This window comes from Rhineura floridana, chromosome 9 (assembly GCF_030035675.1).
Source record: "Rhineura floridana isolate rRhiFlo1 chromosome 9, rRhiFlo1.hap2, whole genome shotgun sequence".
In the NCBI taxonomy this organism is placed as follows: domain Eukaryota; kingdom Metazoa; phylum Chordata; class Lepidosauria; order Squamata; family Rhineuridae; genus Rhineura; species Rhineura floridana.
This window is the reverse complement of record NC_084488.1, coordinates 113,775,731-113,794,458: the sequence shown is the minus strand read 5'-3', so window position 1 is coordinate 113,794,458 and position 18,728 is coordinate 113,775,731. Positions and strand designations below refer to the sequence as shown.

General features: G+C 44.9%; 1 long non-coding RNA gene across 1 annotated transcript; it reads left to right on the top strand.

Moving 5' to 3' along the window:
* The first annotated feature begins 7,884 nt into the window (after nucleotides 1–7,884).
* Nucleotides 7,885–9,464, top strand: LOC133364391 (uncharacterized). The gene is made up of 2 exons (XR_009757933.1): nucleotides 7,885–8,077; nucleotides 8,758–9,464. It is a non-coding gene; the product is annotated as an uncharacterized LOC133364391 (long non-coding RNA).
* Nucleotides 9,465–18,728: the final 9,264 nt, after the last annotated feature.

The window sequence follows — 18,728 nt, the reverse complement described above, 5'->3', positions numbered from 1 at the left end:
CAAATCTATGATACAGTGTGGCACCCTGAGCACAACATAAACATATGCCAACTAAGATTTGGGAATGCAGAATACAAAACCTAAGAGACAATACCTCAGATGCATGCACAAAACATTGGGACCTGTTACTAAAGTGACCAACAGGCAATATAGGAAATAATGTGATGGTATGAGATGGACGAACCTGACCATTGAAGTTTCTCTTTTAATTTTTCCACTCTTCAAATTGGCCACATTTCTGTATCAAGTTGTGACTGTTTTTTAAAAAACTTAATCCCCATAAAAATGTGTTGGCAGTATTTTTCCGCACCTTAAACGCAGTTTTGCCTAATATAAAGCCTTTTTGTTTTGGGGTTTTTTTTGGAAAACTGCATCAGAAATGTGAACTTCAAAGGACAGCTGTGTTTCCGTTCACGTATTGTTTCAGGAACAGTGAATTAGGTAAGTTCACATTGAAATGCGAACAGAACCTAATTTCTCACCCATGCCTAGTAAAAAAGTTTATTTTGGTCCATGACCAGCAAGACCCATGCCTAGTATGGTGCAAACCAGACCATTGATGGAGAAGACAGATCTCCTGGGCCAGACTCACATCTTTCTAGAGAATGGATTTTAACATGAAATTTCTCCTGCGGTGATGGTGTTTCTGTTTGATGACTTCTCTTGGAATTGTGATCACACTTTGTCACCTCCTGCCTCAACTTCTGAAGTTACAGCTTTCCAGAAGTCTGCAACTGGACCATGATGGTCAGACAGAGCATTCACAAAACTGGTTACCAACCAGATTATAAAAGTCAAGTTTCTGGAGGCTTTGATGCTTCACTGTGGCCACATCCACACTATATATTATCACTTTAAAGTGATACCACTTTACTACTCATGGCTTCCTCCAGGAATCATGGGAAATGTAGGCCCCATCTTCACTATACACAACACAGTATTACACCTATTTAAACATGCATGGTTTCTCACAAAGAAGCCTGGGAACTATAGTTTATGAAAGATACTGGGAGTTGTCAAGAGATCCCTATTCCCTTCTTAGAACTACAGTTCCCAGAGTTCCCAGGAAAGAGGAATCAATTGTTAAACCACTCTGAACATTGTCACTCTGTGAGTGGAATAGGGTTCTCCTAATAACTCCTAGAACCATTCACAAACTATAGTTCCCAGGATACTTTGGAGGAAGTGGTATAACATGTATAATGCATATATGGCCTATGATTATGGTGATGAAAAGTTTTTGTGAACCATCCTTTGACTACTACAGAATACTATTGAATATCAGTTAAGCAAAATCTTCCTGATATTGAAGTATGTTCCTAAAGTTAATTTATCCCTAATATATTTTTCCAGCCCTGTAAATGACTTCTTTCCAGATGCAAACCAAAGACACCATAAGCCTGTATGGGAGCACTCATAAGAGTAAACTAATTGAAGTTTCCTGGACTTAAAAATTAGCTGCCTAATGTGCAACCACGACTCCTAAAAGCAATCCTGTAAATGTCTCTTAGTGTTCCCTACAGCATTAGGAAGCTTCACTGAGTTTTTACAAACCACTGCAGGGATTGGACAGCACAAAAATCTGTCAGAAAAACAAATAAATAACTAAACAGACAAACTAGCAAATAAATACGAGCCAATGTGGGTAATTCTTACTGTTTCACACTGTAAAAGTAAACCTTTTCAGAATGATGTGTACATCCAAATTTAATTAAAAATGAATAGTAATAAGAATGACTTGCTAGCTCTGTCTCAAGAGGCTAGGGAATACAGCATGTAGTAATTCCTCAAGATTACAGAGCAATGAATAAATGTTGAGAGATGTGTGTCAAGAAAAAGATAAGGCAAACTTTTAGATGTTTCACGAGGCATGAAGAGGCGGTGGCAGTGGAGGTCAGGCTGGGCCGGCTCCTTCTTAGCCCCTGCTCCGGAAAGGATGGCCGGCTGCTTCACCCCTCATGCTGTGGGTGCCGCTGGGCGGCAGCAGCCCCGATGGGCCCCCCAGCCAGAGACTGCTGAGCCCCATCGTGGCTGCTGCCGCCCAGCAGCACCCACAGCAGGAGGGATGAATCGGCTGTCCGTCCTTTCCAGAGCAGGGGAACTGGCTCCGGGCCGGGGCTAAGAAGGAGCTGGCCCAGCCTGGCCTCCACCTCTTCACGCCTCCTGCTCAGGCTGCCAGGCCGCATGGGCCGTGTCTAGGCAGCGGTTGCTAGGAGATGGCGTGAGCAGCCTGCCAGCCTCAGCAGGAGTGGAGGCTGGCCAGGGCCGGCTCCTTCTGAGCCCCGGAGCCGGTTCCCCTGCTCCGGAAAGGACGGCCGGCTGCTTCACCCCTCATGCTGTGGGCGCCGCTGGGCGGCAGCGGCCGCGATGAGCACCCCCAGCCAGAGACTGCTGAGCCCCATCGTGGCCGCTCCTGCCCATTGGCGCCTACAGCACCTCGTCGTTTCGAATCGGCTCCGGGGTCAGAGAAGGCCTCTGGGTGGAAGGAGCGGCCTCTGCGATGGAGCTGAGCCGGAGGCCTTCTCACCCCACCCGGAGCCACGCCACAACGTGCTCTGGTCCCCGATCGGCGGCAGCTCAGCCGTCTCTGCCTTGGGGGGGCCCATCGCGGCCGCTGTCGACCAGCGGCGACCAAAGCACGTTGTCGTTTGCAGAGGAGGGCAATCGGCCCACAGCATGAGCAGTCAACCGGATGCCCAGCGCTGCTGCTGGGGGCGGGCCCTCCAGGGGAGACTACTCCACGAAGGGGCCCACATCGTAGCAGACGCGGCCCAGGAGATGCGGGCCAGCAGGCTGCCGTCGCTCGCCTCCAGTCATCACCCTCACCTGTACTTGTGTGGGTGGCGGGAGCGGGCAGGGGCTGCTACTCGGCGGGGGGCTGCAGGGGCGGCGGCTAGACCTTCCTCAAACGACTACGGCGGCGCCTCAAGTCCACCTCCTGTCTCTCCAGTGGTCCCTGCCTCAATGAGAAAGGGCGGGAAGGCGGCCAGCCACAGCCGTCACGCATGCATGTGTCAATCACGCATGCGTGCCTGAGGGAGACACTCAAAAGCCGGAGATCAACGTCTTCAAAGAAACTATGGCCGGAGGCCGGAGACGGCCCCCTTTTGCCGGAGACTCCGGCAGAAAACCGGAGATCTGGCAACCCTAACTGTTATTCAACTTTTCTTAAAACATATTATTTATTTATTTAAAAGATTAAAACAAACCAAAGCTAATTACATTTTTCTCACTTTTTGATCAGCAAAATCTTCAATTATCTTACCAAAATTTAAAAATTTTGCTTCTTCACTCTCGATTGATAATATTGCCAAGTTATTAACCCTTTCTTGCAGCATTGTTGACCTCAAATAGGTTTTTATTAATTTCAACCTAGAAAAATTCCATTCCCCTGAGGCAACCGTGGCTGGTATTGTTAGATATATTTGGAGAGCAATAAATAAATTCAGGGACGCAGTAGCTCTCTCATTTTCAGCAAGAAATTCTAAAATTTTGAGAGGCTTTCCAAAGTAAGAAAAACAAAGAATTGGCTTAAGTGCTTCCATTTCTTCAACCAGCATTCTACCATCTGTATCTGCTACCTGCATGGAATTAACAGATTCGTCTCCCTGAATGAGCTTGTGATCTATCAGCGCAATTTCCAAATCTGCAGCTTGTTTTTGTAATTCTCCTTTTTCAATTTTTTGAAATTTTCCTAAGAAGTCAAATAGTTTGGCATGATTTTTCAGTTGCTCGAACCGTGATTCTAGAGACTGTTTAGCCTTGTCCAAGACGTGGTTGAAACATTGTACTTTGTAAGCTCCCTTTGGGTTAATAATGGGTTCATCAACGGCTTTGTAATTAAAGTGTTTTTTTCTCTTTCGTAACCATCTAGTTAGAAATTCAGGAGTTATCTCCAATTCATCTGCAAATTTGTTTGCACCTACCAAGACTTTCTCAAAGCCAGTTTCTCTATACTTAGTCAGCCAAAATAATATCTTTTCAAATGAAGAAAGAGCCACAGAAAGATCTACTGTATCTCTTTGAAGGTCTTTACTAACAAAATTAACTTGAAAAAGTAAATTGTACCCAAAAATCAATGATAGAAGGAACTTGTAATCTTTCATTTGATTTGCTAGTGATTCAGCTTCACTTTTGGTCAGAACATCTTCTGATGTCTCTACTATTTCAAGAAGTGCATCGTAGAAATCACCAACTTGGTACTCACAGCCTTTACACTTTGGATACGACACTCCCACCTTGTATCACAAAGAGTCTTCACGGTAAAATGCGTTGCATGTTTTTGAATGACTGCCCATCGTTTTGTTGATGCTGAAAATAACACATAAAGCCGTTGAAGAGTTCCAAAGAAGGTTAATAAATCAGAACATGTTTTGGCAATATCTCCCAGGACTAGATTGTAATTATGACAAGCACATGGTGTAAAAAATGCTCTTGGATTTTCCTGCAAGATTCGAGCTTGAACCCCTGATACTTTCCCCCTCATGTACGAACCATTGTCATATCCTTGTCCTCGGATATTATTTATCTCTAAGCCTAATTATTCAAGTTCGTGTTTAAGCACATTATACAAATTTTGTGCAGCGGTGCTCTTCACATTTACAAACTTGATAAATTGTGTATACTGGCTGGTGCATTAGGTGACGTTCCATCGGAAACATATCTAATTGTCAGGGACATTTGTTCCTGGTGACTGATGTCTGGAGTGCAGTCAAGAATTACAGCAAAATAGTTTGTGGCTTTTATTCGATCAATGATGTTTTTTTAAAACAGCATCTCCCATGATGCTGATGAGTTCATTTTGAATACATTTGCCAAGGTAATGACTATTTATCTCTTTTCTAGAAATTCGTTGAAGGTGTCCTTGAATTACTGGATCAAATTTTCCTAACAATTCTATAATTCCAAGATAGTTGCCATTATGTGAATTTCCTAGTTGCTCAACGGAGCCACGAAATGCCAAATTACGTTCTGATAAAAATTGAACTACAGCAACTAATCTTTCAAAAACTTGACATAAACGTGTTTTTTCTTGATTAATTAGTTTCTGTTGTACCTTATCTATAGTTTCTTCAGCCGAGAGTCTTTTCTGAAGTTCAGAACAATGTAACATAGCCATTAAATGACCTTTTGATTTTTCATGCTCTGCCAATCTAGTATGGCTATTTGGCCAGTTGTTAAACTCTGTAGTAGCCAAAGCACACATCATGTTTCCAAATAGGCGACAATAAAAACAAAATATCTTGTCAGCCGAGTCCAAGTATATTATCCACGGACAGTAAAAGATTTCCCCGTTTTGAAGGTTTCTTTTACAATGAACTTTTGAAAAATGTGTTCCATTTTTGTTCAGAGGAAATTCTTCCAAACAATGTTTGGTGGTCCTTTCTTTACTAGATAGTCTCTCACAAGTTGCTCGATTCTTTCGGGCCAAGTGACAGGATCCTCTGTTATGTTCACTGGATCTTCAGGACTTGCATTGACATTTTGATTACCTTTTTTAGAATTCTTGACATAATGTTCTACAGTGTCTTCACTTTGACTGGTGCATCAAACTGAACTGTTTTCATGTCAGTATCTCTTGAAATTGAGATCCTCTTTTACTAGGATCTTATTCTGACTGGATGTTGTATCTGGGTGAGAAATATGAATATCCATGTCAATTTCTGTTTCTTGAGTTTCTCTATTGGAATCGTTGAGCTCTATTAATTTTGATAAAACATCTCTACTTTCACTTCCATTAACTTGATTTGTCTCTTCAGATATTTCATTTTTTCCTAAATACTTATGTAGAGCACCTTTTTGCTTTTCTTTAGCAGCCGTCTTGCTTCACTTACTTTTCTTTTTGCACTTCCACTCAGATATTTCCTGCCTATGTCACTGGTTCTTTTTGGTATAGACATTTTAATAAATCTATATTCTACGCTTACTTCTTTCACTGACTGATCACAACAGAATGAACAATTTAGAGCAGCTCAACTGTCGAAATTTGTTATTATATGGTGATTTTGATCTGAGAGTTCTCTTCCACTACTTCTTCACTTCACATGTATGTAATACAATCTACCACAATTATGTGCAGACCAGAGAATGGTGGGTGCCAATTTCTGCGAAGCAGCGGAAACAGAAACAATGACATTTCTAGCAGGAAGAGAGAGCAATTTTTCCTGTTTATCTGGCATCCCTCTCTACCTACCCCTGTCCCTAGCAAGCGAGCAACGTCTAGGAAGTCACAAGATAATATCATGCTGCTTGCTGGCCCATGCTTGCGAGTGCAGAAAACAGAAAAATGTTAGCGCTGCCGCTCGAGGGTTAAAAAAGGTGCAATTCCCCCATGAGCACGGGCCCCCCGCTAAGCGCTGGGCCCAGTCGGTCCAATCGGTATTTTGCTGGCTCTGTATAGATAGATAGATAGATAGATAGATAGATAGATAGATAGATAGATAGATAGATAGATAGATAGATAGATAATGTTTATACCCCGCCTTCCTTCTCATGATAGAAAGCCAAGGCAGCTATATATATATGTGTGTGTGTGTGTGTATATATATATATACACACACACATGTGTGTGTGCGTGCACCTTTAACAACTGTGTGGCAGGTAGTAATTCAACAGGCGAAGACTTTCCCGGCGTGACTGGTGAAAAAGTCAGCTATCCTTCCACCCCACCACTTGCCAAACTGCCCTAAAAAAAGGCAGGGGGATCTTACCTTGAAAAGGGGCAAAGGGAGAGTAGGAAAAGGTGGTGACCCTATTTGATACCATAGTACAGCCTTTTCCAACTAAGGGGCCACCAGATGTTGTTGAACCACAATTCCCATCTTTCCTGACCATTGGCAATGCTGGCTGAGGCTGATGGGAGTTGTCCAACAATACCTGGTGGCCCACTAGTTGGGAAAGGTTGCCATAGTATGAGGGAGTTAAAGTGTGAAGGTAGCGTAATAGGCACATGAGGGGGGGGGGATTCCTTATTAGAGAGCAGTACCTGAAAACGGGCATTTCTCCTACGGAATGCCCTTCCCTCTGCCATAGCTGAAGCAGCTACCATCAGTTGCTTCAAACGTCTTGTAAAGACTGGACTTTGTGCCCTGACCAATAAGAGCAGACTCCATTTTTGTCTGTATAGATTTCTCTGAACTCATGCTTTTTAATGACTTATTTTAAAATTGTTCTAACCTGCCCTGGGACACACACTACTGGATTTTTATTGTATTTTTGTTTTAACGGTTTTGACTGTTTTTTGTTGTACACCACTTAAATATTTTTTTAAAAGTATAAAGTAAAGTATTAAGCAGTTTATAAATGTTTGAGGCAGGGATTCAACGTGGTATCGCATGAACTCTGTAGCCAATCTCACCAGGACTTGCTGTCACCACCTCAGGTGGCAAATAGGGAGTGGAGGCAACACACACACACAGTTGTACCTGTTAATTCTATGTTAGAGGACAGAGTTGTGTGAGCATAAGATAACCTGCACCCCCATAACTAGCCTGCTGCATCAGGTGCAGCAGAGGACACTATCCTGTTGCCAGTACTGAAGAAAGATTAAACTGCCAGACCAGCTGTCTTCTATAAGTGGAATGGGAGGGGTGACGTCTTTTGCCTCAGGCAGTAAACCACCTTGGGCCAGCTCTGGCTGTCATACCAGCATCAAGTCCTGTTCTGTAGCAAAGTATTAACAAAACTGGCCAGGTTTGTCATTTGGGAGGTATGTTATTAAGAAGAAACTGCTTTAGACATCTGTTCTCACTCCACCTTCCTGTCCCCATCAACTTCCTGCCTTTCACTTAGAGCAGGATGACTCTAGATACATTGCAGCTGCTCACAGTCTTGAGTTTCCTTCATTTCTCAGCTACCCCCACAAATTTACAGCTTCAGTTTCCCTTGTCTCTCCCCCCCCCGCATCATCAGATGGTTTCTTCTGTTATAGTTGCAGAGCAGCAGAATCACACAAAGACTGCAGTGAAAACCTCTTTCGATAAGCTGCTGGAGAAAGGCTTCCTCCCAGGTAGCTTGGACTGGACTGCCTTTCAATTTGATTCCAACTTATGGTGACCCTGTGAATAGGGTTTTCATGGTAAGCAGTATTCAGAGGGGGTTTACCATTGCCTTCCTCTGAGGCTGAGAGGCAGTGACTGGCCCAGGCAGCTCACCTGTGGGCTTTCAGCTAGTTTCATAATGGAAGGTGATGGGGAAATGCACTAAAAATCAGCTCATTTGAAATGTGGTGTTGGAGGAGAGCTTTGCGGATACCATGGACTCCAAAAAGACAATTAATTGGGTGTTAGAGCGAATTAAACCAGAACTATCATTAGAAGCTAAAATGGTGAAACTGAGATGATTATACTTTGGACACATAATGAGAAGACCTTATTCACTAGAAAAAACAATCATGCTGGGAAAAACAGAAGGGAGTAGAAAAAGAGGAAGGCCAAACAAGAGATGGATTGATCCCCTAAAGGAAGCCATAGACCTGAATGTACAAGATCTGAACAGGGTGGTTCATGACAGATGCTCTTGGAGGTCACTGATTCATAGGGTCGCCATAAGTCGTAATCGACTTGAAGGCACATAACAAACAAAAAATGCATACCTTCTTCATACCGGTGCATTATCTCTTGACTAACGACTTGCCAGCATTTCTGCTTCTCCCACACTCAAGAAAAAAACATTTCTGCCCTCTAAGCAGGCATTCAGGCCTGCTTCCGTTATGAGTCAGAGTCTCTTGACCAAAGTTTTCTTCCATTCCATCCACAGCTTCTGGGATGATCACCTTCACCATCCACGCAGATCTGCTCCAAATACTGAACTCATTAACCGTGGCCAAGTTCAAAAATGATAGGAGTGACCATTTGCTAAGCCCCCAAAGTAGCCAAAAGGTCCCCAGTCTCTAAAATTCTGCCATCCCCCCCCCCAACTTTTATTATATCTTATTAAAACTGATACAGGGACTTAGCTCACAAATAATCTGAGACAAAATAAAATGAAAGCAAATCTCCGAAGATTACAAGCATAGACAGATACAATAACAAGCTCGAGTTGGCATAATTCTTAAGCAACCAGCCTGTTCATGGCTATAGGAAAGGAATGTATTGTACAGTGAGAATTCTGCCTTTTTTTTCACTTTGCACAGGGCACTTGAGAAAGTTAGAGACAGCACAATTCCCATTTTGTGTACCCCCTTCTCTTGTTAAGCTAAGGGGACCCACTGGAACACCACTACCTCTCTGTCAAATGCTGTCACTGTACATAGCCCTTAATAATGCACTGGACTTGGCTTAAAATAAGACCAAAAATGTTTGTTTTCTTACTGATGGCTTAGTTCTGCTGATCCAAAAGAACTGGTAACCAGAAACTAAATTTTAATTATTTGAATGTTTGAAATCTTATGTCTTCAGGAAGGATTTAAACGTTAATGAATTGTTTTTACTGTTGATCTTGGAATAAAATTATTTTGCTGTTGATATTGATAGAATGGTAAATTTATTTATAAAGCAGTGGTGGCTTGCTTTTTTCTCGTTCTCTCTCCTACATTATTTATTAAATTTATATCCCACCCTTCCACCCAAAGGGAGCAAAATACAGTAGCAGATGATGATGATGATAAACTGCCTTCAAGTCAGTTCTGACTGATGGCGACCCTACGAATAGGGTTTTCATGGTAAGTGGTATTCAGAGGGGGTTTACCATTGCCTTCCTCAGAGGCTGAGAGGCAGTGACTGGCCCAAGGTCACCCAGTGAGCTTCATGGCTGTGTGGGGATTCGAACCCTGGTCTCCCAGGCCATAGTCCAACACTCTAACCACTATGCCACACTGGCTCGAGCCAGCAATATAATACTGGCACAGAAAAAGCATATACAGCATATTCATTTCTGGGAAACACAACTCAAGGATTTTGATAAAGGGGTCCTTTTACACTTGTGACGTAGCTTCTTAAAAACAAGTCATTTCTGGGATCAGGGTAGTATCTTAATCCCCCCCCCTTCCCCTTAAGCGAAGGAGGAGAATGTTGGATAGTTTGGAAATGCTGTTCTTCCTTCAGCTAGTAATCCAAATGCCACTTGGAAGTTATGGAGAATTTGGGCTTGAAATGGTCATGTTAAGTGTACGTTATTCTGGCTTGTACACGCTTCAGGCTCTAGCTCTGTCAGGAGGCAGATCAGGATGCTCAGTAAACAGGTAATCTGGAAGCAACCCTATATTACCTCCTCCAGATCTGCCCCCTTCTGTTTTTTCTTATTCAGAACATGTGTTCTCTGTTGAGAATCAATTGACCATTTAGTTTCCATGACAACATATTCCCTGTCATTTACCAAACAAAGTGCCTGGCCCCATTTAACCCTCTTCGGTTCAGCTCCAGTCTTGTTATTTAAAGTGGAGATTTGTTTTTTAAAACTCCACAGCTTCCAGTCCGTCTTTAGCCATATCCCATCTTTAAAATGTGATGTGAATTCAGTGCTTCCAACATGCCACAAACTGAGGTGTCTCCCCCCCCACGCACACACCAGAGTCCTTGTTTGTGAAACTGTTTTGAAGTCAGCAAGAAGTGTGTTGCCATGGGTTTTAATAAGATCAAGATGTCACCCTAAGTGTTGCTACCTGCTTACCAACACACTCTGCTTTAACGTCCAAGAGGGTTAAGTGCACTTTGCATTGACCCAGAACAGGAGGCATCAGTGCAAATGGAAGTAAATTCTGGACAAAGTATTCATGATACACAAGAAGCGGCAATGAATATTATGTTAGCTGGCTTTTCAAAAAGGACTAGATACATTCATGGAAGACAAGTCACCCCAGTCTATGCCTCATGAATTGAAGCAGATAACTGGAATAGTACCTGGGGGTGTGTGGTAATGATTTATCATATTGTACCTCTTTCAGTCACTAGTTTTACTGTATTTTATTATAGCATAGTAGGGAGGAGAGCCTGGCTGGGAGTCCAGAATCTGTGAGTTCAAATCCCCGCTCAATGTCTCCCGGGTGTCAAGGGCCAGCTAAAGATCACCGCCACAGTGAGTGGCTCAGGGGTTATGTGCCTTGCCACCTGTGCTGCTGTGGGCAAGCTGCATAGTCCCAAGAAGCCCAGTTGCCCCCCAGCTCGCAGTTGAGAACAAGGAAGGGGCTGGCTTGTGCAGCTGTGGCAATCTGAGTAGGCCCAACCGTATTCAGAGGGTAGCCATAAGTTGGGATCGACTTGAAGGCAGTCCGTTTCATTTCATTCACTGCTGGGGGGGGGCGGAGTGTGGTGTAGAAATAAACTGATAATAATTGGCTCTACTCCTTTTACCAGCATTTTGCATCAAGCTACTCCCTGCTCCTTTGCTAACCAGTATTTTGGACCTTGGGGTTCTAGTAAAAAACAGCAAAATAGATCCCACAAGTGTTTAGGTCTGCTGACTTCTGATTCAGAGAACTGCCAAGTTCAAATCCCACCACAGACACAAACTCATTTTTAGGCAAGGTTGGACCAGAGGAGATTGCTAAGGCTGCCAGGTCTTTGCATGCTTACTTTGGAGTACAGGCCATTGAACTCTGCATAAAAGGAGAGTTGGCAAGGGCCACAGTTAAACTGCACTGCAGTGACAAGCCTGTATCTTTTATTTCCATCGTGCAAAAATGAGAGCAATAATACTGGCCTACTTTGGAGGGCACCATAAAGGATATACATACGTTAAGAATTTTGGAGAAAAAAATGAAATGCATTATATAAAACGCTAAGTATTCTTATATATGTTAATATGACAATGCCATATACTCTAGGATGGGCAGAACATGGTAAGGACTCATGTCATCATACACAAACAAAAGAGTAAGATATTGTCCCATGAGGCTCAAATCAAGTCACCCTAATTTTATTATATAGTTTACCCGGAATAACATCCTTAAGAGGCACCCATGAAAGCACACAAAGTATTTACAATATATCTTACAGAAATCACGTCGTTCTTCCATTTATGTAAAATATTTACAAGTTTGTGTCGGACCCTGTTTTATTCAGAAGTCAATCCCATTGCTGTCCTCTGAGCATCTTTGTCTAGGACTCAAGTAACTGTTCCTTCATCAAGAGGGGGTGCACTTTCAGACTCTTTTGTGGGTGGCACAGTTAAAGTGCACTGGGCACTCTTGTCACAACAAATCTGCTTCCAAAAAATAAAAAAATAAAACTGTGGTATAGAAGGTGATGGGAATTGCATTAGAAAAGTATTAATTGCTTGACTCAATGTCATAGAAACTGTGCAAACAAATCAGACTGAATGATCAACAAACAGATAATCTGGAAGTGGCTGTAATCAGAGTCTTTAATCTGTCATCAGAAATAAATTTTGAATTATGTTAAATGAAAATGCAAGTCTTTTCTTTATGCATCCAAGGTTGAAACATCTTACAAGTATTAAATCTAGATTTCGCTCCCACCATTGGCCAGGTTTAGATGATCATATCACTATGAATGAGCAGCCCTTTCATTCCATCCTTCGTGGTGTGAGCAATAAAGCTAGAAAGGCAATAATTAACTACAGTTAACCATATATTGTCTGAACTACAAAATTATAGTTCTGAACAGCCAGGATATTAAAAGCATGGTTTGAAGTTGGTTTAATATACCGGCTTTAATATACTTCAAAACTGGCAAACAATTTCACAGTTCAGACAAAATGAGAAACTAGTTAATTGCTAACTGCAATGAATGAGCCAGCTCAGACACAGTTCATTTAACACTCTCCAGTCTTGAGTCACTTTTCTTTTATGTCCTCCAGCATGTCAGTGGTTATTTCACCAGCCTTTTCCTCTGTCTCAAGAGTGCATCCCGTAAAGCCAGCTGCAATATCAGAAAGATGTGTATCAGTATGCAGGACAGAGTGGTTTGGGAGATACTTAGGTTTTTAGATCATTTCAAATTTATTTATTTACTTATTGCAATAACTAGGGGAAGGATAAATGGAAATACTGAGGTTTGATCAGGAATCTTTTTGCAGGTGTGGTAAGCTACGAAACTGAACACAGCCATGAGCCACTTGCCTGTTTCTCCCTGAATGAACGCTTATTTTTCGACCAGATGTTGTGGCTGTATCGCATCATTGTGAAATTCTTTTGCTGCTGCTTCTCTTTGTTGGTGGAGCTGGCAAAAGGGTTGAGCTTAGATTTCTTTTTCACAAATTCTTTTCTGTCCATCTTGCCAGCCTAAAAGCGAAGGAAGAGGAAAAAGAAACAGCTAGAACTCATCCATGATCCTGTTCTCCTATTATTTTAAAAATACGTATAAAGCGCTATGCACCCAAAGGCATCAAACATCAATGCACAATCATAAACCAAAAGCCCTCCCTGGACCCATTTGTCTGTGACAATTACCAATCAGTCACAAATATCCCCTTCTTAGGGAAGGTGATGGAGAGGGTTGTGGTGCAGCAATTGCAAGTACTCTTGGATGAAACAGATTATCTTGACCCAATTGTTGAGCCCCAGCTATCCCAAGTGCATCAGGGAGAGTGGGCAGAGGAGGATGAGGGAGAGGGGAACGCTAGCAGCCCTCCAGTTTCTCTGGACAATCCCCTGGGTGATTTATACCCCACTCCACCTGAAGGCACCTTGCCATCTGCAAGCGCTGCACCAGAGCCGTTGGGGAGTGATCTCACGCGTGCCCCAGGACTCCCTGCCTGGACCTTCAAATGTTTCCCCGCCAACTTGCTCCCCACCTCCTGAAGTCGAGCTGGCACCTAGCGAGCCTTTCCTGTTAATGAGCAGTCAGAGGCTCGCCCCCCCCTCGCCTCGCACGAGATGACACAAGAAGCGGGACAGTCAGAGGGTGGAACCACGCAGGAGTCTGACATTACTGGTGAAGACCTTCCCTACTTAAGGCGGCGCCCCCCTGATTTAGGTGCTGAGTCAACTTATTCCACACGCTGCAGAGAATGCTTAGGTAGCATAGTTAGCATCAATAGTGAGTCAGCCTAGATAGGTCTATGAAGTGCACTGCTTTTGATGTAACCGTGACTCTGATAAAACAAGAATTATTGCCAGTCTTGCCTCCATTTCCTGTGTTGGGCTCTGGGCAGGACGCCATTCCAGTCTGGGTTTAGGTCTGGGCTGAATCGGCCTTGGTTGCCCTGATGGATGACCTTTGGATGGATGACCCAGGCCCTGCAGGAGAAAGAAAGCATCGCCCAAGGGAAGGAGAGGCTGCTGCTGCTGTGCTGCTGCTGCTGTGCTGCTGCTGCTACTGTGGGACCACCATCTCCACCACCCTTCCCTGAGGGACTTCTGCCTGGCAGGACCAGGCCCCAGGTACCCAGCCAGCCAGGACTGATTCTTACCACCTGTCCCTCTTTGGAGGGATACATAAGCTGGCTGGCTGAGGTGGCCTGGGAGACCCAGGCCCTGCAGGAGAAAGAAAGCATCGCCCAAGGGAAGGAGAGGCTGCTGCTCTTGCTGCTGCTCTTGCTGCTGTGCTGCTCCTTTCTTTTTCTTTTTTTTTTCTTTTTCTTTTTTTTTTCTTTTTTGTTGGTGTGTTGATGCAATTTGAGATGAATGGGTGCCTGATTATATGAATGTATGTCTGAGTGAGTGTGTATGTTTATATGCTGTATATATGGCTGTATATATAGCTGTTTTTCTAGCTGTTTTTATACGTTTAATTGTTGTATATTTTAGTTGTATTATGTGCTTCGGAGAGAGTTTTATCCATCAGGCGGGGAGACTTGAGGGGGCCCCAATTACCGTAGTGACGGGCAAAGGAAGGTATGGCGCTGTGAGAAGGACGTGCCAGGTAAGGGGAACGCGGTCCAGACATGTTGTGGCTGTGCCTTGTTCCGGTCCTTCCCACACCCGCAAGGTTGTTGGTAGTCCTATCAGCCAACTCTCAGATCTCCAGTTGCTGTTATTAAATGCCAGATCGGTATATAATAAAACCTCCCTCGTCCACGATTTGATTGTGGATGAGGCAGCCGATCTGGCATGTATAACCGAGACCTGGGTGGGTGAGCAGGGAGGAGTTGGTCTCTCTCAGCTCTGCCCACCGGGGTACTTGGTTCAGCATCATGGTAGATCTGAGGGTCGGGGAGGTGGGGTTGCTGTCGTCTATAAGAGTTCCATCTCACTCACCAAGCACCATGTTCATTCAGTTACTGGCCTGGAGTGTTTGCACCTTGTGTTGGGCCAGAGGGACAGGCTGGGAATCCTTTTGGTGTACCGCCCACCTTGCTGCCCAATGGCTTCCCTAACTGAGCTGGCGGAAGTGGTCTCGGATATATTGTTGAGGTCCCCCAGACTAATAGTACTGGGGGATTTCAACATTCATGCCGAGACCACTTTGTCTGGCGCGGCTCAGGACTTCATGGCTTCCATGACAGCCATGGGGCTGTCTCAATATGTTAGTGGTCCAACACATGTATCGGGGCACACTCTAGACCTTGTTTTTGCTACTGAGCATGGGGAAAGTGATCTGGATGTGGGGAGTTTTACAACACTTTCTTTGTCATGGACAGACCACTGCTTGCTGAAGTTTAGACTTTCAGTAACCTCTTCCCTCTGCAAGGGTGGGGGACTTATTAAAATGGTCCGCCCCCGGAGACTAATGGATCCTGAAGGTTTTCAAAGGGCTCTGGGGGATTTTCCGGCTGATAGGACTGGCGCTCCTGCTGAAGCCCTGGTCGCTCTGTGGAATACGGAGATGACCCGGGCTGTAAACACGATTGCTCCTGCACGCCCTCTCCTGTGTAGAGCTCATACAGCTCCATGGTATACTCCGGAGCTGAGAGCGATGAAGCAAGATAGGAGGAGGCTTGAGCGGAAATGGAGACGAACTCCCGACGGATACAATTATGCGCTGGTTAGTGCTTCGACTAAGCTCTATGTAGGAGCAGTGAAGGCAGCTAAAAAACATCATTTTGCTGCCACTATTAAATCATCTCTTTGCCGCCCAGCGGAGCTCTTTCGAGTTGTCCGGGGGCTTCTCCATTCAAACCCTCCGGACACGGTGGAATCATCGGAGGCCCGCTGTAATCAGTTTGCCGATCACTTCCAGAATAAGATCTCATGTATCCGCCGGGACCTAGACTCTCAAGTTATAGCAGTAGATCCTAGTGAGATGTCCGGAGCACAGTCTTGTCCTGTTTTGTTGGATGAGCTTCAGTTGGTTCAACTCGAGGACGTGGACAAGGTGCTTGGACAGGTACGTGCAACCACTTCGGTACTGGATCCTTGCCCCTCCTGGCTGATAAAAACTAGTATGAATGGAACAGGTAGCTGGGCCAAGGAAGTGATAAATGCCTCTTTACGAGAGGGAGTGGTCCCAGGCTGTCTGAAAGAGGCAGTGGTGAGACCACTCCTGAAAAAGCCTTCCTTGGACCCAGACAATTTTAACAGCTACAGGCCAGTGGCGAATGTTCCATTCCTGGGCAAGGTCTTGGAACGGGTGGTTGCTGGCCAGCTCCAGGCGCTATTGGATGAAACTGATTATCTAGATCCATTTCAATCGGGTTTTAGGCCCGGTTTTGGCACTGAGACAGCCTTGGTCGCCCTGTACGATGACCTATGTCGGGAAAGAGACAGAGGGAGTGTAACTCTGTTGATTCTCCTTGATCTCTCAGCGGCTTTTGATACCATCGACCATGGTATCCTTCTGGAGAGGCTCGCGGAGTTGGGAGTTGGAGGTACTGTTTGGCAGTGGTTCCGCTCCTACTTGGCGGGTCGTCTCCAGAAGGTAGTGCTTGGGGAACATTGCTCGACACCGCGGGCTCTCCAATATGGGGTCCCGCAGGGGTCAGTTTTGTCCCCCCTGCTTTTTAATATCTACATGAAGCCGTTGGGAGAGGTCATCAGGAGTTTTGGAGTGCGTTGTCATCAGTATGCTGATGACACGCAGCTCTACTTCTCCTTTTCATCTTCTTCAGGTGAGGCTGTCGATGTGCTGAACCGTTGCCTGGCCTCGACAATGGACTGGATGAGAGTTAACAAACTGAAGCTCAATCCAGACAAGACTGAGATGCTGTTGGTGGACGGGTTCTCTGATTGGATGGTGGATATATACCCTGTCCTGGACGGGGTTACACTCCCCCTAAAGGACCGGGTTCGTAGTCTGGGAGTCTTTTTAGACTCTTCCCTCTCACTTGAGGCTCAAGTAGCCTCGGTGGTTAGGAATGCGTTTTACCAACTTCGGTTGGTAGCCCAGCTACGTCCCTATTTGAGTAAAGAGGACCTTACATCAGTGGTACATGCTCTGGTAACCTCACGTTTGAATTACTGTAATGCGCTTTACGTAGGGCTACCTTTGAAGACAGTTCGGAAGCTACAACTAGTGCAAAATACGGCGGCCAGATTGTTGACAAGGACCAAGCGGTCCGAGCATATAACACCTGTTCTGGTCAGCTTGCACTGGTTGCCAATATGTTTCCAGGCTAGATTCAAAGTGTTGGTATTAACCTATAAAGCCTTATACGGTGCGGGACCACGATACCTTGCGGAACGCCTCTTCCGATATGAACCGGCCCGTGCACTACGTTCTGCTACGAAGGCCCTCCTCCGGGTTCCAACTCACAGGGAGGCCCGGAGGGTGATGACAAGATCTAGGGCCTTCTCAGTGGTGGCCCCCGAACTATGGAACAGTCTCCCTGAGGAAGTACGCCTGGCGCCGACTCTGCTCTCCTTCCGGCGCCAGGTCAAAACCTTCCTATTCTCTGAAGCATTTTAAGTTACACTGATTTAATTTTAAAAATGTTTACTGTGTTGGATTGTTGCTTGTATTTTAGTATTGTTTTGTTATTTATTGTATTTTTATGCTGTTTTATGTTCACCGCCCAGAGAGCTATTGCTAGTCGGGCGGTATATAAATTTAATAAATAAATAAAAAATAAATAAATTTATCGGGAGAAGGACAGGGAGAGTGCGACCCTGTTACTCTTCCTTGATTTCTCAGTGAGTTTTGATACCATTGACCATGGTATCCTTCTGCGCTGACTTAGTGGAATGAAGGCACTGTTTTAGAATGGTTCTGATCCTGCCTCCAAGGTCATTTTCAGATAATAGCATTGGGTGATTGTCTTTTGGCCCCTTGAGAGTGGTGCTGTGGGGTGCCACAGGGTACCATCTTGTCCCCCATGCTGTTTAACATCTATATGAAGCCCTTGGGAGATTTGGGGCGAGGTGTCAGCAGTATGCTGATGATACCCAGCTCTATTTCTCCGTAACATCTGAACTGGGAGACGCCATGCAAGCCCTGGACCTCTGCCTGGACTCGGTGGTGGGCTGGATGAGTGACAATAAACTGAGTCTGAATCCTAGCAAGATGGAAGCACTGTGGATTGGTGGTTCTCAAGTTCAGAATTGGTCAGTTGCCTGCTTGGAAGGGGTTGTACTCCCTCTGAAAGAGCAGGTCCGTGGTCTGGGGTTGCTCCTGGATCCATCTTTGTTGCTAGAGGCCCAGGTGACCTCAGTGGCTAGGAGTGTCTTTTACCAGCTTTGGCTAGTAAGACAGCTGCAGCCATTTCTGGACCGGGATAGCCTGTCCACTGTTGTCCACGCACTGGTAACCTCTAGGCTCGATTACTGTAATGCACTCTGTTGGGCTGCCCTTGAGGTTGGTTCGGAAGCTGCAGCTGGTGCAAAATGTGGTGGCGGGACTGCTCACTGGGGCAGGGTATTGCCAACATGTTGCTCTACTGCTGAAAGAATTGCACTGGCTGCCCATTTGCTACCGGGCCAAATTCAAGGTTCTAGTGTTAGTGTACAAAGCCCT